This window comes from Gossypium raimondii, chromosome 10 (assembly GCF_025698545.1).
Source record: "Gossypium raimondii isolate GPD5lz chromosome 10, ASM2569854v1, whole genome shotgun sequence".
NCBI classification, from domain to species: domain Eukaryota; kingdom Viridiplantae; phylum Streptophyta; class Magnoliopsida; order Malvales; family Malvaceae; genus Gossypium; species Gossypium raimondii.
In genome coordinates this window covers 38,410,901-38,434,837 of record NC_068574.1, presented here as the reverse complement: position 1 = coordinate 38,434,837, position 23,937 = coordinate 38,410,901, and the positions used below count along the sequence as shown (strand labels likewise).

The 23,937-nt window shown below is 31.9% G+C and overlaps 1 long non-coding RNA gene across 1 annotated transcript; it reads right to left on the bottom strand.

Annotated features, from left to right (window-relative positions):
* Window positions 1-13,780: 13,780 nt before the first annotated feature.
* Window positions 13,781-14,631, bottom strand: LOC128034133 (uncharacterized). The gene is made up of 2 exons (XR_008190243.1): window positions 14,487-14,631; window positions 13,781-14,049 (listed from the first exon to the last, which is right to left on the bottom strand). It is a non-coding gene; the product is annotated as an uncharacterized LOC128034133 (long non-coding RNA).
* Between the last annotated feature and the right edge of the window lie 9,306 nt (window positions 14,632-23,937).

The following is a 23,937-nucleotide window of genomic DNA, read 5'->3' as shown; positions in this document are numbered from 1 at the left end:
GAATAAACCCTTCGAGTTTGTAATAAATACATTTTCATTTTGTAATGATTTAATTCGAGTCTGTTGTAATTAAATATATTTTACACACTTCCCTTGCTTTCTTGTAATAAGTTTTTATTAAAAATGTCACAGTACAAGTTTAAAGAAATAGGTAATTCTAAACTATCATTGTTACTATGTGAGCTTTGTTTGGTAACACCCGAATCCAAACCCGATGAATTGGGTCAGTGGAGGGCATTACATTAATAGTCCATTTAATGCCATAATTTATTCATCTATTCACAATTTAGTAATTTTCATAAAAATTGTAATTATCATTATTCAAGTCAAACTTTGTCTCAATTTCTTATTATGGAACATTAAGTTCCACAATCACATTTTAGTCTAAGGTTACAAACTTTTGAAAAGTCCAAAATATCTATGGATAAATTGCACTTTTAGTCTACTTCACTTTATTTAATTTCAAATGTGACATTTAGCACATTTAATTTTACATAACATCATAAAGGTCCAAATTAATTTCCATACGTCAAATATATCATCGACTTTACATCATAGAATACTTGAGAAATGACCAAAATACTCTTTTACGTAAACATTACCATTTTGCCACCTTTTTGTCTCTTTGTACAATTTCTTCACAACAATAACTACTTATCCAATCTAAATATCATAATTCAAATATGTCACTTAATATAAATCCATAAATGATGGAAATTACAATCTCTTATCCATTTCCCAATAAAATGAGAAATTTACAATTTAATCCTTGTACTTTTCATTTCATTCAATTTAGTCCAAAATAAATTTTCTTGTTACTAATACATATTCCATGTCATCCTAATATCAAAAATAATTATCAATCCATAATTTCTCAAATTGGTCATTTTACACTATAGTCCTCATATAGTTCTTATTTTACAATTTAGTCCCTTTTTTGCAATGTCATCCAAAATTGACTTTATTGATATACATCAATAAGTCCTTATAATTCCTTTAAAAATTCTCTTTGTTGAACTTAAATACATTTCCTATTTTACAATTTAGTCCCTTTTTGCAATGTCGCATCCAAAATTTATTTTAATGATATCTATCAATAAGTCCTTATAATTCCTTTAAAAATTCTCTTTGTTGAACTTAATTTCAATGTTTCTCAAAAATTTATTGTAGTAGTTCCTAGAATAGTGTCATTTACTATATTAAAATTTTTGGGGCATTACAAGGTGTCTAGATCTTAAGTACAAAGTGATAATTCTGAATTAGTAAGTGTTAGAGCTTCAAAACACTTGTGAAAAACCCCTCAAATTTAGGGAAGCAAAAATATGTTAACATATTGTGTGTTCATCATTATTTTGTATTTTTCATTGTTGATGCCTAAAACAATTGGAACTGCTCTAAGCACTACTTCTAGTATTGTTGATTCTCTACTAGAAAGCATCATTATTTTGACTCAAAAATTAAGTTTTGAATATTAAAAATATTTTATTAAATTTATAAGCCCTAAACCATAAGCCTCTTGAATATGCTTCTATAGGTGAGCAAAAGTCATTTAAAACTGACTTAGGCTTAGTTTTCCTTAGTTCTTGCAATTGAAAAATTACTCCTGGAAAATGCTTTCTAAAAGTGCCATGAAAAAGCATGGTTTAATAATTTCAAGTGTTGGAAATTGTTGTAAAAATATATTTGGAAGTTAAAATTACCATTTAAGACATGATATTTTAGAAGGTAAAAATTATTTAACTTAAATAATATTTAAATAAAATATAATGGCATATAAATAAAAATTTTAAGTTGACACGCCCCAAAATATAGGGCATTAATTGTAATAAATAATTAAGTAAATGAATAGACTTGATATTCAAATAGCTAGTGCCCTTATTAGAGATTCTAGGTTCAAGCCTCTCATTTCACATTTCTTTTCTTTTTTTTATTTTCAGCAAACTAGGATGAAAATCCCACTAACATAAATATTATTTGGATTAAACATTAAACAAGAAATGGGTAGTAGCACAATGGTTAAACATCTACTTTTCCCCCTTGCATATTTAGGGTTAAGTCACCCCTTACTCAATTCCATTTCCTTTTATTTCAGCATTAGGGGTAAATTTACCATGCAACCCATAAAACTTTGAAAACCCTAGCTATTTAATTCAATTTTTCCTAATTAAACAAGGATTTTGTTTTCTCTTCAAACCCCAATTAGAATTTTTGTCTTTTTCTCCCTATTTCTTCTTATTTTTTTTCATCTTCTTCTTTGAAATATGTTTTCTCTTCATTTTTGAATTTATTTTTGTTTCCTGAATAAAATATTATTCCCGATTCAAGTTGTTTTTCTACCTAAATTGCAATTTCCATTAGAAACATTCTTAATCCTTTCCAAGAATCAATAAGTACGTCTCAATCCTGATGTTTGATCTCAAATCCCTATAAAATGTATGTCTAACAATAATCTTACGATTGCTTAAATGATTTTTCTCAATTTTCCATGAATCTTTCGATAATCTTAACGAATCTTGAAATCAATTGTTAATTCATCTGAATTTATCATTGAAGGACCGATTTAGGTGAACTAAACCAGATTTGATCACAAGGAATGTCGTTCGAGCTCTCAGTGAAAGGTGTGTGTTCTCTTACAAGCGAATCGAGCAAATCGTGCCTAGAATTGGGGCCACAGGGGCATGTGGACCACATGGTCCCCCACACAGCCATGTGCCTCTGAAACCCTAGGCTAATTCAAATCTCACACAACCAAGAACCCTCCACACGGCCGTGTCTCCCTTGTAACTTAGTTTTGTAATTTCCACATAGTCACAATCTATTACACAGCCTGGCCACACGATCATGTAACCCCTCCATACGATCTATAGAATCTCACACGGCCGTGTGTCCTCTATTTTATAATTTTGTTAGATCTGGTGCCTCAGTGTAGTATATTCATTTGTAAATTTGTAATTTTTTTTGAATAGATTGATTAATAAAACAAATTCATTGATTACATTAATATACTTTGAATAATTTTCCTCACATGATTTTTGCACGTAAAGAAAAATGGAAGCAAATGTTACTCATTGGTTGTCTAAATGTTTAACTAATACTAAATAGTATTACATGGTCGAATCGCAGTACGAAAAGACAACTTGTATTAGTAGACGAACCTAAATATGTCCTTAGCCTAATCAGAAATAAGCAAATTGATTAAAATACTATATATGCCGTCTATCAAGTCCAATTGAGGAGATGTCTTGTCTTGGACATTAGAGCGGATGACTCCCAAAAGATATAGATATAGATGTGACTGAATAGACTAACAGTAAATCGAACAAAACCAAAGCAAAATAGATCCAAAATTTGTTTATGGATTTACTCACTTGTGACGTTCATAGTGTAGCATACCTAGATCCTGAGTGGATGGCGAACTATGTATGCGTGACTCATACACTTTGATGTAAGTAAAAGCCTGAGTTGAAATAGATAAGGAACCGAAAGCTAGTGTGTTGGGTGTACGACTTGCATAGTATGTAGCGTCATTCACAACAGTGGAATTCATATCCCAAAACATGGGTAAATGATATCTTCTCATTGGCATTACATAGTTGATGAAAAGAAAATGTGACCACAGGTCGTCTGTCTTTGTGATGGATGACTTTATCACTATTTAATAGTGATTAACTTTTCATGAAGGAAGATGTAATGGTTACCATGAGATAAAATAGGATCATATTGGGAGAACGAATATTATTATTTCAAAGAGACCAAGGATATCCTATGAGGGTAACACACTTATGACAGGGTTATTGGACGAGCACTAGTAGTTGCTTTCGTAATGTTATGTCGTTGGAAAGAGTTTAGTCACGATACTATAGTGGAATGACTTCTGACTACATGAGTTTAGAATTAATAACTGAAAATCTAGAACTTAATTATAAATCATTTGAGTCTTAACTACATATGTCCAATCGGTCCCTTCGTTAGCTCATTGAAACAAAAAATGAATTGCGTGTTTGAATAGAAATGAATGAAACAAATAGGAAAAGAGAAATGGGAAACATTCAGGAATGATTATGGTTTTCTCTGAAATGGCGAAATGGAATAATTTGGAAATGAATGTAGGTTTCCAAAAATGGAAATGGAAATGAAAATAGAAATTATCCATTTGCAATCCTATATTAGAAGCCCGAAAATGAAAATAAATCATTCGGTCATAGTGAACATGTTGAGTTGTGAAATAGTGAACATATTTTCTCAAAATTTTACCAGGGGTAAAATTATCAAAATTTTCTTGAGGGTAAAATAGGGATGAGAAATTTTTTTTATATATAAATATTAAAGTTTATTTTGGGAAATAGAAAAATTGAATCGGGTTGGATCACATTATAGAGTACTGGGTCAAAAAGGCCCAGGAAGTACTTGTAATTAGACCCAATATGAGAAAGGCCCAAAATCCTTTATGGACATGAAGGGGACGGCAACCCTAGTAGGAATACTGGGATGTGTTGTACATCCTAAACCTATTTTTAGTAGGATGTTGTTTTTCTATTTGAAATAAACCACTACAACTCAACAAGGATTCTACCTTCTCTTCCTACAAACAAATGACACCGATAGAGTTATTAACACAACTTTGAGAGATTGTTATTCTGCCAAAAATTAGAGAGAATTTATTCTCAACTATTACATATATTTTTCCAGAATAACAATTCTACTAGTTTCTATTAAGAAGAGAGAATTTTTGTTTTTACCCCAAACAAGAGAACTTTTTTTCTACTTCTGTGTTTCGATTCAATTGGTTCGAGCCCACACTCAAAGTAATTTGTGGTACGAGAATATCAGAGAAGATCGTTTGGTTGAAAGCTAGGAACAACAAACATTCGCTAAGCTAGAAACACAAGTACGAATTTGGTTAATGTTTATTGTTATAAATATTACAAATTGGGTCGATTTTCAAAATTTTATTTTTTCGCTGTGCAAGAAAACCATTTTCAAACTAGGATTTTTTCAACAATTGTTATCAGAGCGTCAGGTTGTGCTATGTTTATGGTGTAAATTGAGACTGAATCTCTCTCTTCATCTTGTTTCATTAATATTTGATAAGATGTGGCATTCTTGCAATTATTTGCATGTTTAGAGGAATGTATGTGAATGAATGCAATATTATATAATTATTTTTTTTACCAAGGTTGTGGTTCTTAGGAAATAGACTGTGGACTATCATCTCCACGTAGGACTTTTTTTTATTTATAGAATTCTTCTGAGTTGGAAACGGACATAGGATATAAATGTAATTTTTTCAAAAATGAGTCCATGAAGAGGAGAAGATGGAGCAATGATGGTAGAAGACACAAGGAATGCCATGTTGTGAAAAACTATATTTTGTTTCATTTATTTTCTAGAAATAAAACCATGAAAACCTTGGTTGCCAATTTTTTTATTACTCATCTCTTTATATATTTGTTTAATAATGATTTATGATATGATTGTGATATATATGTATGAGATGATCCATAGTTGATCTATTAAAGATAAGAAGTGTGGTAATGAGAAAATACATGTATTGTATTGTTCCATTCACTTCTTTAGGTTATTCGATTACTGTGAGAAGTGTGGTAATAAGCTGGTGGATGTATAGGATTAGATCTAGTAAGGAAAGCTTTGGTTTTTAAGTGGTCAAATATGACTCGCCTCCCTTTCCTAGGAACCTACCTGGTGCACGATTCATATTCACTTATTTGGTTTTTCACTTAAAAGAAAAAAATTTTAGAGAATCAAAATTATTTGATTGACTCTTGTGAATAATTGAATGTGAATATTATAAAATTCCCATTGCCTGTCATGCATATATGAGATAAGCATGCCATATAGTTTAGGAAAGAATGTAACATGTACTTGTCATGCATATATGGATCATACATGATTGAAACTGGAAATTATAAAAACCTTGCATGTTTTTAAAATACTTAGTGGGGGAAGGCCCCTAAATAAGACTTACGGCCTCCATCAATGGTCTCTTGTGATGGCATGACAAGTGCACTACCCCACGATAGGATTGCTATGTGGATTTCACTGAGGAGATTTCTTGAAAGTAGGAAGAATTCTCTTGTGATCAAATGATAATTGGACTGGCCCTTGTGGTAAACATTATCATGCGACAGGTCAAAAATTTTATCTTTAAAAGAGGACAACTAGTCAAAGCATGCTACTCGGTAAGATTGTCCCATGATGACTCATTTGTGATGCATGGTGTGGTAGATGTTAAGTTGATGGTTATACACTCAAGATCTTTTAGTTAAGTAACTCCCAACAGAGCTTTACTTAAGTTAGAATGATAACCAAACGTTACATGATTATTAGAACGTGTGGATGGCTAAGGAATTAAATTTATATTTATTATATAATTATATTTATTATTAATATATATTTAGCTATAAATTTAGAGGGTTTTTTTGGATTTTGCATCAATTCTATCTTAGGCTTAGATTAATGTGTGGCACAAATTATTTTCGCTTTTCTCAAGTTTGGATTTTTCTTGGGATTAGATTTCAGGCTAAATTTTCTCAAGTTTGAATCGTTATGAATTCAAATTTTCTCAAATTTAAATCATTATGGGCTCGAATTGATATAGATGAGCTTTTGGGGTTAAGCCTATTTTGTAAACTCTAAACACAAAAATAGACTTACAAGCTTTACATGAATTATATCACAATTATTAGTGATTCAATACTCCAAAAGCATTAACATCATATTGTGATTTAAACAATTCACTTGATTGTATAGCCCACTACGTTGGGGATTTAAATAATTAATTTAAAATAAAATTTTAATTATACTAAATAAAATCAATTAAAATATTATTTTATGAAAATAAATTAAGATAAATTATAAAAATATGAGATAAATTAATATTTAAAATATGATGTAATAGAAAGGTCAAGTTTGAAATTTAGTATTATTTTATAATATAAAAAAGGACTTAGACTTATGTCATGTAAAAATACCAAATTATATAAATATTAAAGTGTAAAGATTAAATTTGAGTATAATATAAGAACTGAAATTGAAATTTAACTATTATTATACAATCGACTTATTATACCAACATAAATTTTTTATGTGTTAAAAGGAGTTCTTAAGAATAGTATAGGTAAGCCTTTTAATTGAAATAATCGAGTATAATAAATATTTGAATTGATTAATGTCATTGTAAAAATAGATATCTAAATTATATAAAATTAAAATATAAAGATTAAATAAATATAGTAAATTGTAAAAAAATCAAAATTAAAATATTACAATGGAAAAAAATAGTGAGAAAAACATACTATCTAAGGCTTTTTTCCTCTTTTAATAAAGGCCTTATTATATATCCAACCTAATTAAAATTTTAATCAACATCTATTAGTCAAGAGACTCAAAAACACTTAAAATCAATTATTTTTCCACAAACATACTTAAGAAAAAATACACAAAGTCAACATTAAAGCAAATAAACTAATATGGGCGAAAAATCATATCATTTAATATTCAACACAAAACAGATTTCAAAAAAAATTCAACACAAAGCAAAATTAAAACTAATCATTTAAATATAATAAAATTAAATAAATATATAATAAATTGAATCTAGAATTAATATATAATTAAAATTATACACAACATAAGCTAAATTCAATAGCAAAAATAAATTAAATTGAAAATTGTGACTAAATCAAGTAATAAAAAACTGTGGATTTGGGATCAAATCCAAGTTGCTTCTTCTTGATTTTCATATGTAATGGTTTTAATTTTTCCATCTCCAATATCTAGCAACCATTGTCCAACTCTTTCTATTTCAGATTGACTACATGTATCAATATCATTTCTCAAAAGTCTTATGTCACTTTTCAAGGTATAAATCTTGCAATATTTCCACAATGAAGATTGAGTAATTGTTGCATTTATAGTTTCTGTTTTTGAACTACCTTCAACAACTGGCCAAATTTGCCTAAAATTGCCTCCCAAAAGTATTGTTTTGCCGCCAAATGGTTTGTCCATAGCTCCAAGAGAGTGTTCATTATATCTCTCAATGTTCTATCTAAAGCTTCAAAGCAATTGTTGTGTACCATCAAAGCTTCATCCCATACTATTAAGCTGCTATTTTGTATCAATTTTTTTAATTTGACATATAGAGCAATCAGATATGTTCAAAGGAATTTTGAATCTTGAGTGGGTTGTTCTCTCTCCTAGTAGCAACAAAGATGCAACCATTGAAGAAGCTACAACAAGAACTATCTTTGATGTTGATCTTACCCCTGAAATGTCTTTCCTATACCACCATGGCCATAAACAAAGAACATCACTTCATTATTGTCAACAGATTGTTTTACTGCGTGATACACTTGCAACAGCTCTTGATTAAGCTTTGATAAACAATCTACATAATATTGATGTAATTCTGCTAAATTGTAATTCATTTCTTCATGAATCAATCTATTCTCTGACAAATACAAAGATTCTTGAGTTGGGATTGGGAGTTTATGTTCCGAAAGAGAACTACAATTTCTATTGAATATCTATGTTATGCTCCTTGGCGTAGGATCTAGTCACAGGTTTAGGCGAGAAAGAATTCTTGCTTCGACCTATGGTTACTCAAAAGGCAAATTCCTCCTTGACTGAACTCCTTCTCAAAATAACGTTTTTTTATAGAATAATTGCTTATCTCTTTATTTCATATTGATAATCTTTTATAGACTGTTAATAACAAAGAAAAGAGTTCTAATAGAATTTCTAACCTAGAGTTTATGAAGGAAATAAAAACCTAATATAATAGAGAAAATAAGTAAAACTAAAACTCTTAATAAAACCTGATATAATAAATAAATAAAACTAAAATTCCTATTGCAATAAAAGCATCCGTATCATTACCCCCTTCTCGGAGTTGAGCTTGTCCTCAAGCTCAAATTCAGAATAAACTTCAGAACTTATCCAAAATCATCTATCTCATCATTATCTGGCGTGCCTTCAACATCTGGTACTTCTATCCAAAATAACCTTTTACATTTGTGTCCCATGGAATCTTCCGTCATAATTATAACATAGCCCCTTAACCCTTCTTTTCGCCATTTCTATCTGTGTTAATCTCTTAATAAATGGTGTAGAAGAACCTATTTTGTCGTTGTTCCCTGTTAGTTTTGTTGTTTGTCCCCCTCTCTTTACAATGCACTGAATTGAAATGATTGAATTGCTGCTAGTGGTTTGGGATGTTGGCCATTTCAGGATGGCTCAAGATGACAGTTTGGAAGAGACATTTTGTTCACATTCCAGTGTTCGAGCCATATTCATTGCAACTCCAAGGTTTTTCAGTTGTTGTATCTCAATATCAATTCTAAGTTCCTCTACCAAATCGGCAGTAAAGAGGTTTACTTGTTGTCGAGGTTTAAGATCAGCAATCCTAGCCAATAGTGATTGAAATTGGTGTTGATATTCCCCTACAGTCCCAGTTTGTCTCAAGTTGGTAAGTTCCCCCAAGGGGTTATTACTCATAGGTGGCCCAAACCTTACATGACAACACTCTTTGAAGCACCCCCAATCAAGATTTGTCTCCTCTTCTTCCATTTGATCAAACTACAATTGTGCCTCTTCTAAGAGATGGAATGAAACTAAGCCTACTTTGTCTTCTTAGTTAGTTCGTTGATTGCCAAAAAAAAATTTCAAATCTTTTCAGCCACCCTAAAGGATCTTCAACACCATCATAAGTGAGAAATTCCATCTTAGAGTATCGTGGCACCATGCACCCACCGTGTTGCGAGTCTGAGTTCCTTTTCTTGCCTCCGTTGCTGCCCTGTTCTTCATTATTTTTCTCTAAATCCCCATTCATTATCTTTTGGACCAAAAGAGATAATATTGCCACCTGCTCCTCTAATGCTTGTTGCCTTATATCCATTTGTTCCATGAAAGCTTCTAGCTTGGCTGTCAAAGTATTTTTGTCACCCTTGACAACTGGCTCGGATACCAAGTTGTTATGCGCCTTAGCGTAGGATCTAGTCACAGGTCTAGACGAGAAAAGATTCTTTCTTCGACCTATGGTTACTCAAAAGGTAGATTCGTCCTTGACTGAACCCCCTCTCAAAATAACTTTTTTTTATAGAGTAATTACTTATCTCTTTATTTCATATTGAATGCCTTTCATAGACTGTTAAGAACAAAGAAAAGAGTTCTAATAGAATTTCTAACCTAGAGTTTATGAAGGAAATAAAACCTAATATAATAGAGGATATAAGTATAACTAAAACTCTTAATAAAACCTGATATAATAAATAAATAAAACTAAAATTCCTATTGCAATAAAAGCGTCCATATAAATCTGTTCAAGAGATACCAATACATAATTCTTTAATTCATTTTCTAGTATTTCATATTCAATATGTCCGAATGCATTGTGTAGTTTATGCTGAATATCAAATCGCCAAACATTGTGCCATAATGCTTCTAGATTACTTACCTCACAAAACATGATTATGGTGGCAAAAAGTTGGCGCAACTGGTAACTCGAAGTCCATTCTGAAGCCTGGAAACCAAGAGCTTGACATGCTTGTTGGAAAGTTGGGTAGATAACACCGTTAACAGTCATCAAATCTTCATAACATGTTGCCCCTTTGATTATGGTGACAATCATTCGCATGAAATATAATTCACCTGCTGCTGGATGAATATAAGTGATTCTACCTATTGACTTCCCTTTCATCCTTCTTGTCCACATTGTTTGTTTAACTGACCAAACCTACTGAGTTGGAAAATCTGCATAAGGCAATTGTCTAGCATCTTCGTGCATTTGATTTGCATGCATACACTCAATGAACATTTTTTATATATATATTTGTCTACGCATCACTATTGACAACCTTTCTCTATCCGCAAAACAGATATTCTGTTCATCTGGTAACTGAATAGTCAATCTCTCCACTGATGGTTCCCTAAAGTGAATATCACATGCAAATAACCTCCAACACGTTTCATATGTCGAGAGATATCTACAATCTAGGTATGTTCTGATTTCATCAACTTCAGCATCTTGACTCAAGTTGTTTTGTATTGCAGTACTACTTTTTGCTTCCAGAATAGCTTTGGCTCTGTCTGGTCCTTTTTTAATGTATTTGAAGAAATATTTTGATATCTTTAGTCCAACTACAAATTTCTACATTAGTGTGAGCTTCAGACTTGACCAACAAATCCACATCATGAGGGGTAACAAATCTATTATCTAGCTCAATTCCATTCTTGATTACCATATGCCCGTTGTCCCACCTTCTATAAATAAAAAAACCATCATCGTTAATGATTGTTTTAGACTGGAAAGACTTCGGATAAAATTTGGAACATCTCCCTTTACACATGCAGGGAGATGTTGCATATGCAGCACCACATGGTCCATGGATCATAAATTCTTTCACTGCATGATGACTAATTTTGTCACTATATTGATCTGGAATTTCAGCTGATATGATTTTATCAATAAAAGCTGCAGTCTTGCATTTGTTATCCAGATGCAGCAAAAACAGTAAATGTGCATGTGGAGGCCCAAGTTTTTAGAATGCGATTGTATTTGTAGTTGTCAAAAATTGAAGATAACTACAAATAATATGCAAACATGGAATTCTAGAAAAAGATGTTGATAGAAAAAAAGGAAGTTTCATAAGTTTTGCAAATTACAAGCTAAAACTTATCCAAAATGTTTCTTCTTTGTTATGTCTTGCATGAAGAGCCGCAGTTTTAGTCTGAAAGCCCTTGACACTATATCTGGTCTATCCTCAGGTCATTGTCTTGGTATAATCTCAAAGCCTCTTCTATCTCAGCCCATTTCGCATTTTAGGTAAATGTGATAAACAAATCAGGATATCCGTAGTACCTACAAATTGCATTGCATCCTCATAATTCTAAAGTAGATACCGTGGACCCCCTGTGAATGTAGCAGGTAGAATTATTCTCTTTCCTACTGAGTTTCCTTGAGTGTCTCCATTGTTCATTGCATCTCTCAAGACCTTGTAAATTTCAGACCTTAGACTTTTCTGATTATCTTTGATGTACCGAAGTTGTGCTTCTTTAATAGTAGAGTATGCATCAACAATAAATTGTTACCCCCTCTTAACAATGTATTATGTTCTACAAATCTCATCTGAATTGTATAAGCAAAAAATTCTCTCATTGTGACCTGTTATCTTTTGCTTCTTTCTTTTCTAGATGAGAAAGCGTGAGAAATATCTACAGTATATCCATCCTCCCCATAAGGAAAAAGAAGATGGTACTGCACTGCCATGAAACATGTTTTAAACCCTCAGCTATATGCTGAACTATGATATCACGTGTATCAGATTCACCAATATCACCAACAATTAATGCAGCTACTTCAGAACAAGTTGGATGAGCATATGTTATGTTTTTTCTAGTTCTACTTCCTATCAACCTGAGTCAAATTGGGATGCAGCCTGAAGATCTAAATCTCTCTCTTGCAGTTCTGAAAGCTTTAACAATCAGATTGTTTTCATCCAACATTTTTGTTAAACCTTCAATAATTGTGCTATCTAGACTCTCATTGTCTCTATCTTGATTAAAAATTCCCAATCTGTTTGAAGTCTCATTCTCAGTGTCATAAACGTAAAGCTGCACAAATTTAGGTCTATTTCCTGGAACTGGAAACAAAGATCATTCTATGATGGTTTTGTCCGTTTATTTTGAAAATATACGGATCGGACCTGTTGTTCACAGAATTATTGACCTTTCCTCCCATACTTGTAAATTGAAACATGGAATTGTAAGTTTGAATGTTTTCTCTAAAATTAGTAGCTTTATTGCCTCCTCTATAATCAAGCAGATTATCCAAAAACATCGGTGTTGGCTTTGGAGGAGGCAATCTAACTATATCATACCTTCTTGGCAGCAAAGTGAAAAGAATTTGGGCTATTCCTTGATGTATTCACTCTGTCTTCATACCAAATTAGAGTATAGCAAAAAGGAAAAGAATCTAAGAGGACCAAACCTAAAAGGTTCATAACATGTTCCTAAATGACAAAAAAAAAAAAAAACACCCAAGAAATGTTCTTATTGTGTATATAAATATATAAAAACCTAAAATATTATTAGGTTCATTTCACTCACTCATATGAGAACCATTCTTTGTTTGGTTTGATGTTAAAGAGGAGTCATCTTCATTTCCAAAATCAATATTTGCAAGACGAAGAATACCTTGATATGTTTCAAATCAATAATATTTATCAAACACATGTTTTTAATATTATAGTAAAACTAATAAATGTGAATAAGATAGTATAACTACCGTTATCTTTTGTTGTGTAGGTTTCTTCTAATGTTGTAATTGTTGGTGGAGCGTAAAGAGAAAGGTCATTAGCTGAATGCTTATGTTGTGATGAGTTCAGAGAGGTCATAGAGCTTGATGGAACATCAGAACCTGTTAACCACTTTCTTCTTTTTGTAGAATGAAAACATGAATCTTGTCTTACGATAGATGTAATTTCTGTAGACAGTGTTTCGAACTCGCCATTATCAGCTACTGTAGAAAGGACATTTACATGGGGCATAGTTTGTTCAGTAAAAATAGGACATGTAGAAAGGTTATCATCAGTATTTGGAAGCCCTTCTCGGTTAACATTATTATTTGATGCCCCAAATCCTATAACATCTATAGTTCTTCCTCTACTTTTTGTTTATTCTAGATTGAAAAGGATTAATTTGAACACAAATTGGATAATTTCTTTTTCTATTTGACCTTAAACTCTCCAACCTTCTAATCTAATTTGGGAGTGAACATCCATTGTTTAAATTTTGAAAGAAAAAAAGAGAGCAACACAAAACAACTTTCAATTTTAGCAAATAGATATTATTAACCGGCAATATTGAAATACGAAAATAAAATAAAATTCCTGTAAAAATCTACCTTTTTAGAATCTATGTAAATGTGATATACAATAAAACACATAAAACCTTCTTAACAGATTCAGATACTCGAAAATAAGATAACCTTATCTGCAATTGATGGTTGAAATAAGAAAATGATTGAGAATCCTGTAAATAGAATGAAATAAAATATAAGAAATCACCTAAATTACATTTACTGAAAAAAATGAAGAGATCAAAAATAGGTGAAAAACAAACTAATAAATTCATAACACAAAAATGGAGAAGAACAGAAGCATGAAATATGCAGGAAAAGCTTTAAGGTAGCGGTCATGAATAAATCTCTAAATTAGTGCGATTATTTTAAAGTTTGAACAAAAGGAGGTTAAACTTCTAATTTCTAATACTTAAGATGCAATAAAGTAGAACAAACCAATTTCCACCACCAATTTTTAAATTTTAATACTTCATATCTACAAAAACACATTAATTTACTTTATACGCAATATCTTAGTAATTATGAGCAAAGGTAATGCAATTTTTGAAATTTCAGTAAAAAAAAAAATCTGAAAGCTACAACAGAAATGGTAAGACATGATACTAACCTTTTGATTGGGAAAAGAACGGAAAGCAAGATTATCCAAAGATGAGTGATAAAGAAAAAATAACATGCAAACTTGTGGCAGGACCTAGGGACAAAAATGAAAAGAAAATATCATAATTCCAAGAATCCTAGACTTTCACTCAAAGACCCGTTTTTCACATAATTAAAATAATATAAAATTATAATTTTTTTAAAGTGCTGATTTCGTTTGTATATCTATGCCAAGTTTACTTTCTAGTGTAGTTTTTTATTATTCGTAAGTACATTTCAATAAATGTTTTTAGTATAATAGTAAATAATTAAAAATTTATATATTGGTTGATGCATATGTTTTAATCGGTATGATTAGAATTAGTTGGAACAAGTTGATATGATTAATCGGACTGAAATTTTTAACAATGTGAAAAAGATTGTTTCTTGTTTCGCTTTAACACTAGAATGGTGCGCATTGACCAATACAACCGGAATTAGTATGAAACAAACTGCCATGATCTAAACTATACATTTTTCCCAAGCTGGTACCTAAACTATTCTTTTCTACTTAAATTATATTCAACTACCCAAAGTAGTTCCTAAACTATACTATGTTGTCCAAATTACCTCAGTGTTAAAAAAAATCTCTTAGCTAATCATTCTGTTCCACTTGGTAATTTTTTTACTAAAATAATCAAGAAAGTGAAAGATTATTTCCTTAATCTTTTTTTTTTAAATTATAAACATACTCATCTCTTTTTTCTTCACCTAAGAACTCTATTGATGAAAATTTTGAGAACTCGTCAAAAAACTCATTCAAACTCTATTTTGGTGACAAAACCTAGATTTCCAGGAGTTCCTTTTCCTTTTTAAACCTAGATTTTGATTCCTTTATCACTCTGATTCAAAACCTATATATTGTTTTTCTTAAAAATAAGTTTCTCCCTTCCTTTTTCTATATATTTTGCATAAAATAGTTAATGTTTTTTTGGTGAATAAAAAAAATAAAATAGTTAATGTTGAGTGAACTTCTATAATAATAATTAAAATTCTCAAATAAAGTATGAAATCTAAATTCTAATCATATCTGCTCTTTTTAACACAATGCCTATAATAATCCATATCTCATCCCCGACCCATAAATAAAAAGATAATGAGTTTCACCACATTCAAACCTACATCCTCCTACATTGACAATAATACTCATGCCAATTGAGCTAAGACTCAATCGGCAAAATTGAAAAGTTTTAATTAAATTAAAATTAATTTTATAAGTTAATTTAATTCTAATATTTTAATTTAATTTTAATTTAAATGTGTCATGTATCACAAGATGATTGGTTAAGAGGCATTTTTAAAGGCGGGCAATTTAGGTAAAGAAGTAAATACCACTTGTGATAAAAAGAATTTACTTATCAACTCCGGAAAAAATGTATAAACTTAGGACAAAATGTATAATTTAATTATCACTATAGTAACAAAATATAATTTAAGTATCATTTCTAACAAAAAAAACAGTTAAATACTAACTTGGAAAAATGATATTTTAAATATATTTCATGATCTTTTTTTTTTAAAGCAACTTCATACTTAAAACTTTACTAATTTTTAAAATAATTATACACTCCATTAAAAAGCACTCAAATAAAATAAATAATATCACCGATAATAAAAAGTTTATATGTATATTTATATTTCTTTTATAAAATAAGTGTGAGGCATAAATATTTCTGTCATCCAATAAATATAACTTATTATTAAGTGAATGATTAGTTGAGCTAGTATAACCAAATATAATTGACTAGTGGTAGTTAAAAGTTAATACCAAAACTAGTTTTGCGAAATATAGAAATATATATATATATATATATATATATATATATATATAATATTTATATTTAAGAATTTCATTGAGTTTGTGTTATCCTTAATGGATGACAATTTTAGATATGAAATTACAAAACAAAAATATTTATTTTTAAAATTATAAAATATTATTATAGCACTTTTATGTTTTCATATTTATATATTATCTTTAAATAAAATAATTAAAACTATAAATTCAAAAATTCAAAAATTGATTAAGTATTTAATAATATTAAAATATAAATTTATTACCATTTTATTTAATTTATTATTGAATAACCCACGTCATGATAAATTTTAGTATATATGTATAGAAGATTGGCTTAAGATTAAGAATTTCATGGCTTATTAATTTATTTATTTTTTTGGTGAAAAATAGAATAAAGTTATATCAAATTAAACGCTAAAAAACGTTAAACATTTTGTTTTGTTGAAGAGCCATAGACACAACATCAGGAGGTATTTCAAAAATCTGTAGGCTTGTCTGTCATGTTAAACTGAGCTTCACCAGTAAATCCGCTATTAAATTGCAATCCTTGGATACAATTCTGATCTCCCATTATCCTTTAAAACTTATAAGTCGTTGGATCCTTTTAAGCAAATTATTTCTGAGTCTACCGACCATTTCATATACAAGGCTTTAACCACCTCTAGGTTGTTTGTCCGAATTATGACACATTTGTATCCCTTATTTAATAAAATGATAAGTCTGTCCAGAATACCCCAAAGTGTTGCCTCAAAAGGTGAGCATTTGCCAAGATACCGATTAAATCCTAATATCCATTTCCCAAACAGATCACGAACCACCCCTTCAGCGGAAGCATTCCCGGAATCTTTAGTCACTGCTCCATCAAAGAATAAATGAACCTAATTGCCTTCAGAGTTTGAATGAACCACCGAATTAAGTGGATTGACCTTGTAACTGTTAATAGAAGGTTCAAATTATTGTACCCAACTTAGAGAAGCTTTGATAATTTTGTAGGCTGGCCAAGTAATGTTCTAGAAGATGAATAAATTCCTGTTCTTCCAAATTCGCCAAGCAATTAGGCCAAACAAGCACCACCAAATAACTTCCCAATCATGCATCTTAACATGACAACAAAGATTAGAAGAAAACCAAATATCTAAAAAGGATTAGAAAAGAACCTGTGTTATCCACATAAATGACAAGAATTGATATGGTCAATTCCTCTCCGAGTGCGCTCCGCATTAGTAAAAAGTCTCTACTTAAAAACTAGCTAAAGGAAAAAATGACTCTTTGGAGACCTTAATATTTCCAAGTATTCTTCCAACAATCTTCTTTAGGGTTATAAGAATCTTCTTTTAAGGCCTAATAAGCACTGCAAACAAAAAAAAAGATATTTACCCTAAACGAACCCAGATGACCTATTTGCCCCACCGGTAGGGTGTGAGGGGGTAATGTTCACTATACGTTTAATCACCTCTTCAGACAACCAAATACAAAACAAATCCAAATCCAAATTCCAAGATCCATCAAGCATGACCTATCTCCCAGGGTGCAGTCCAAATCTAATCTTGCATGAGCGGGATCATGCGAGAGTAAAAGACCGACTCTTGAGATCCAAGGATCCTTCCAACAGCAAATACTAGAGCCATTACCAATTGACCAAATTAACTTTTCACAGAAAAGGGGCCATACCTTAGAGAGGGAGCGCCATAGGTGTGAACGTTAACTTCTGGCAATGGAATCTGGGATCTGATCCTTCCAGCCATATTTTGCACGAAGGACCCATACCCAAAAAGCATCCTCCATAGTGACCAAATTAAAACCAACCTTCATAAGAAAAGAAATTATGTTGATCCTAAAGATGTCAAAACCTAATGCCACCTCAAGATATTGGCCAACAAATGGAATCTCACCCGACCAAGGTAATTTTTGAATGTCCACAAGAACAACCCCATATAAACTGCCTTACTATTTGCTCAGTCTTTGTGCAAATGCCTTTCAGGATAAGCATAGACTACATGAAGTAGTTTGGGATAGCCAGAAAAACTGATTGAGCTAAAGTGACTCTTCTCGCAATGGATAGCTTCCTTGCTTCCCAACTTTGTAGTTTGCATCTCACTTTTTCCACAACAAAATTCAGGGTATTTTTGATGACCTGATCATGAAGGAGGGGCACCCCCCTAAGATTATAAACTTTCTGAAATCTAAATAATTGGCTAATCTAAGCATATAAATCAGACTCAACTCCTTTGGAAAAATACATATTACTTTTTCCTTGCACTAATCATATGTTTAGAAAATTCACAAAAGTGTGGCAAAATCCCCTTTAACAGATAAGCTTACTCTATCTCCGCTTTGTAAAAAATGACCAGGTCATCCGCAAAAAATATATGAGATAAAGCCTCCCAATCTTAAGAGACAAATTGGATTCCACTTATCAGCATCTATTTCCACACGAATAATATATCCTAAACATTCCATACAAAGAACAAAGAGATAAGGCAATAATGGACAACCCTGTCTGATCCCTCTAACTGATTTAAACTTTTGGGTGGGAACTCCATTCCATATGATCTATATAGAAGGAGAAGATAAGGCTGCCATGATCATAGTTATGAGTAACTCAGGAATCCCGACAGCTTGGAAAGACACACCAATAAAATCCCAACTTACTCTTAACTTGGGAATCCCGACAGCTAAGAGACACACACTAATGAAATCCCAACTTACTCTGTCATAAGCCTTCTCCAATTCCAGTTTGATCACCATCCCATTCCTGCCAATCCTCTTACTACACATAGAATGAATGACTTCCTGTGCTATAATAATATTATCAAAAATATTCTGAACAACGATAAATTCAACTTGTTCCTCCGAGATGAAGTTAGAAAAAACCAATTTAAATCTATTTGCAATAAGTTTCATCATCAATTTGTACATCACCGAGGAGACATTGATGGGCCAAAATTGACTGAAGCCCTTTGGTGTATCTTTCTTCGGAATAAGCACAATTAGAGTATTATTGAGTTTAGAGTCAATTTTGTTACTAGTAAAAATTCCTTGAACCCATTCACAAACTGCAGATCCAACAAAATCCCATTGACCCTGAAAAAAGTGAGCACGAAATCCATCAATTTCTGGAGCCTTTAGTGGAGCCATGTCAAATAAGGCTTCTTTAATCTTTTTATTCACAACCGACTTCTCCAAAAAAGCAATATATTGGTCCTTAAGACGTGGGAAGATATTGGAGAGAAAATCATTCATGGGAGTAGGGCTTTTCCATAAAGTCTCTCGAAAAAACCAACTACCGTTTTTTTAAGGATATTTTGGTCAGAACACCATTCACCATTCTTAATGTGCAAAGCCATGATACGATTGAATTTCCTTCTTTAGATAGTACAATTGTGGAAAAACTTTTTATTATGATCCTCAAGTTGGATCCAATCACACATAATCTTTTGTCTCCATAATAATTCTTCATGATTAAGTAAATTTTCCAACTCATCTCAAAAATCCATTTCTAATTTGAGTAACCAATTAGAGGCCAAATGATCTATCGCCTTTTGAATATTCACAAGCGATCTCAGAAGGTTTCTTTTGTGAGTGCTTATAAATCCATACACAGACCTATTCCATTCTATAACATGTGAGGTAAAATCAGTTAGAGAGTTAGCCATATTACCTAAATAATTCCAGTTATCTTTGACCAAAGTGGAAAAGTTAGCGTGTTTCGTCTATCCTACGAGAAACTAAAATGGTCTTCCTTTAGGTGTACTAATATCAATTTAGTTCTCGAAAGGATAGGCCTATGATCAGACTTAATAACCGGGAGATGATACACAATGCAGTGTGGAAAAGATGAAACCCAAGTGTCATTGGCTAGTGCTCAGTCAAGCCTCTCATATTTGTTACCTCTTTTCCAAGTAAAGGCAAGCCCAATGAACCCCAGATCTTGCAAATTACAAGAATCAACAAAATTACTAAAAAAGTACACCTCTTACTTTTTCCACGATCACTTTTCTTGTCATTAGGTGATAGAATAGCATTAAAGTCACCCATAATCATCCACGTAATAGGATCTTGGGGCAGCACAGCTACCAAGTCATCCCTTAAAGACTTTCTTCTTCCCCTATCTAGGCTACCATAAACAAATGTATATATAAAAAGTTAAAGGGAACATTGCTAAAAATACAAAGTAGGATGAATTGTAGGTGGTTATGAATGATACTAATATGTACAAAATCCTTCCAGCCCACCCAAATGCCCTATAAAAATCCAATAGCTTCAATTCGATAAGAAGAATTAAAACCAAACTTATCAATAATTGAATTTTTTTACCGCTTACTCTCAGTTCAAACAAACACAATATCTGGATTATGCTCAACATTAAACTCGCGAAAAACGTGAAGAATTTTGCTGCTAGTTCAGCCTTCCAAGTTCCAAGAAAATATAGTTAGATTTAAATTCATATAAAATAAATTAACGAAAAATAAATTGAAATCGTACTGTCCAAAAAATACACTTTAGGACAGAGGTTCTTTAACTAGATTTGGATCACCTTGGCCCAATTCCTCGATAAACCTTGTCGAAATAGATTCTGCCAAAGGAGTCATTGTATCACGCAGTAAATGTTTAGAGACACTATTGACCTTAAACCTTCGCCCTCTCTCAGGTATAATTTTATTAACTATTTTAGAAACCCATGCTCCCCCCAACTTTCTCCCCCAAAATCTTCCCTAGCGTCTTAAAGTTTTCAACCCCCAAAATTGAAATAGTGCCCCCCTCCGTCGATACGCCGTCGTTTGAATTTTTAACTTCCTTAAAGGTTATGGTTGTATGTCTGTTAGGGTTGAGGCCACCGTTGGAATCAGCGATTGGAACTTCGGCAAGTCCCTGCAACGTTGAACTTAGCCGAGCTAAAGATTCGAGGGCACAACTATTTCCTCCGTTAAGAATGATTAATTCCGAATCTACAGACCCACCATCGCTAGTCCAAACCTTTATTTCGCTTCCAGTAATCGCTGCTACCGATTGTTGTTGTCGACCAAATTTTTCCACTGCCAAATAATGAATAGGCAGATCCTCACTTACCATTAACCCAGTAGATGATCCGATCTCCTGACTCAGCTTGATACCCAACACCAAATTATTCTCCCTAAGGTTCAAGAAAGACCCATAATCCAAGGGCCTTGGACTATTAGTTTGTTTTCTGGACCAAAAAAGCCCAACTTTTGGTCCCTAAACAGTTTGTTTTAGTTTTGAAGGGCCAACCAAGTTTTTGAAGTCTAACTCATTGGGAGGGTCTTTATACTGAGCCCTAAAATCCAGTTGGCCTCCATTTATGTAGGGGCTTCAGTCCCTTTAATAACTCTCGTCAAGGTTTTCTTCCCCTTATTGCTCCGATTAGCCAGACTATCATCTTTATCACCAGGTTTACTTCAAAAATTATTTACCATTTTGGTTAAAGCTCTAAAATGAGACCCTTCATTTTTTTCGTCATGATTCCGACAACCTCTTTTAGTGAATCCCTTGGTTTCCTCCTAGATTTCTTCTCAACAAGCATTCATGGCCCATAAATCTCGCTAGTCTCCTCCAAGTCATTAATGTTAATACTCTCAACCTCTAGTAATGTTTTAGACGGCGTTGGATGCTTTCCAGATCTGGGTTCAAAGACTCTAAAGGGGCAAACATCCTTCATATGTCCATATCTACCACAGTGAAAACAAACCATTGGTATAACTTCATCTTTTTGTATTTTACCATTGATTAGGATTTCAGACACCAAAGGTTTATCTAGATTAACGTACACTGCCATGCAAACAAATCCTCCTCTTATTCTTTTATTTGTATTCAAACCAAGTTGGCAACTTTACCCACCAAGCCTTCTATTTCCACTAAGATCTTGTTTTTATACATATATCCCGACAACCCTACAAGTTTGATCCACGACATAACCATGCTCGAGAATGTTTATGTTGGATCGAATGACACCGTCCATGGTTGCATACTCAGGTATTGACCAAAAGTAATCCACGAACCTTTCGAGAGCACCTTTTTGTAGCCAAGCTTATTATTGAATTTGGGCAAGAAGTAGCCGTTCTCGATGTCCATTAGATGGAACGGCGACAAAGGCTTCCTTAAATTGTAAATTTTGTTCTGTAAAACCGATAAACCAATATTACGTCCCAAAAGTTTAATATCAATGTTATCCATATCTTGAATAAGAATATGTTGAATTATGTTTGAGAATTTGATTAAAGAAATACCATTGATGAATGACTTTAGTACATTTTTTTCCAACAATTCAAAATCCTTTTTTTTTCTTTAGGTCAATCCCAACAGAGTTAGAAGAAGAACCAACTAATTTGTCTTTCCAAGAGGTTTTTGGTTTCTTAGTTTTATCTACATCTAACTCCATATTGACACTCTCATCTTTATCCCTAAAACGGACTTTCTTAGGGATTAAACCTTTCGTGGAGCAAACTCCAGACACAACAAAGTAGTGATTAAGAGTAATAATATTATTATATAATAAGTGAAAATGAATGATAGCCAACTTTGATAAAGTCAAATCAATTTATATTTTCTTTTATTTTTCTATGAAAATATTATGAGCTCATTTATAGGGGACTCTCGAGCATTTACTTTAATCTCTATAGAGTTCATATTTTAAACTAAGATTAATTTTTAATTTAGATTTTATTTTATGTATCGATATTGAATTAATTTTTAAATATTTTATTTTTAATTATAGTAATTAATGTAAATAATATTTTTATTTGAATTATTGAATATGATTAAAAGATATTAGCTTATATATTCAAATATCATAATAATAAAAATTTAAATCATAATTAAAGCATTTTAGCATACTCAACATATGATATAGTTTTACTTTATACAATTAATATAAATTAACAATATTCAAAATAATAACTAATGAACATAATTAATTTTAATAATAATTAATATATTAGAATTTTATAATAACTCCCCAACATAAAAATCACTACATTGACTCCTTCTCATTCTTCTTTTCATTGGGTTTATTGTTGGGCTTTCCATTTCAATTTTGTGGTTTCCCATTGCCACTATTACCACCATTGTCATTTTTAACTTGTTCTTTATCTCACCCTCCATTGCTTATCTCCTTGGGCTTGGAAGACTCGAACTTGTCTTTCCTCAGACCAAACATGATTAATGACTCTACTACGATCATGGCTTTGGCCAGTTCTTGGAGCCCTTAATGTTCCACTTCTTGCTTGGCCCACAACTTCAACTCATCCATGAACCAAAAGAATGTCTCATTATCACTCAAATTGGAAATCTAGAACATTAGTTCACTGAACTTGATCTACCGTAATTTGATACGTCAAATTAAGCTCTCCATTACACTAGAGGAGCTTATTCTCAAGCAATTTAGGTGTCTTTCCTTTACTTCTGTTGATTTTTAGCTTTTGTTATTAACAAATTATTTTTATTAGTTTTATGCCCTTTTGATACTCAAATTAGCCAAATGGTGCCACGGGGGACGTAACGACGTGATTGAGTCAGTGTAGGAAGTTGACAATGACCTGAGCTCGAGGAAATTATCATTCAGTGTGGCTATCACGATACTAAGGCCATTGAAGTCGTCATACCCCTG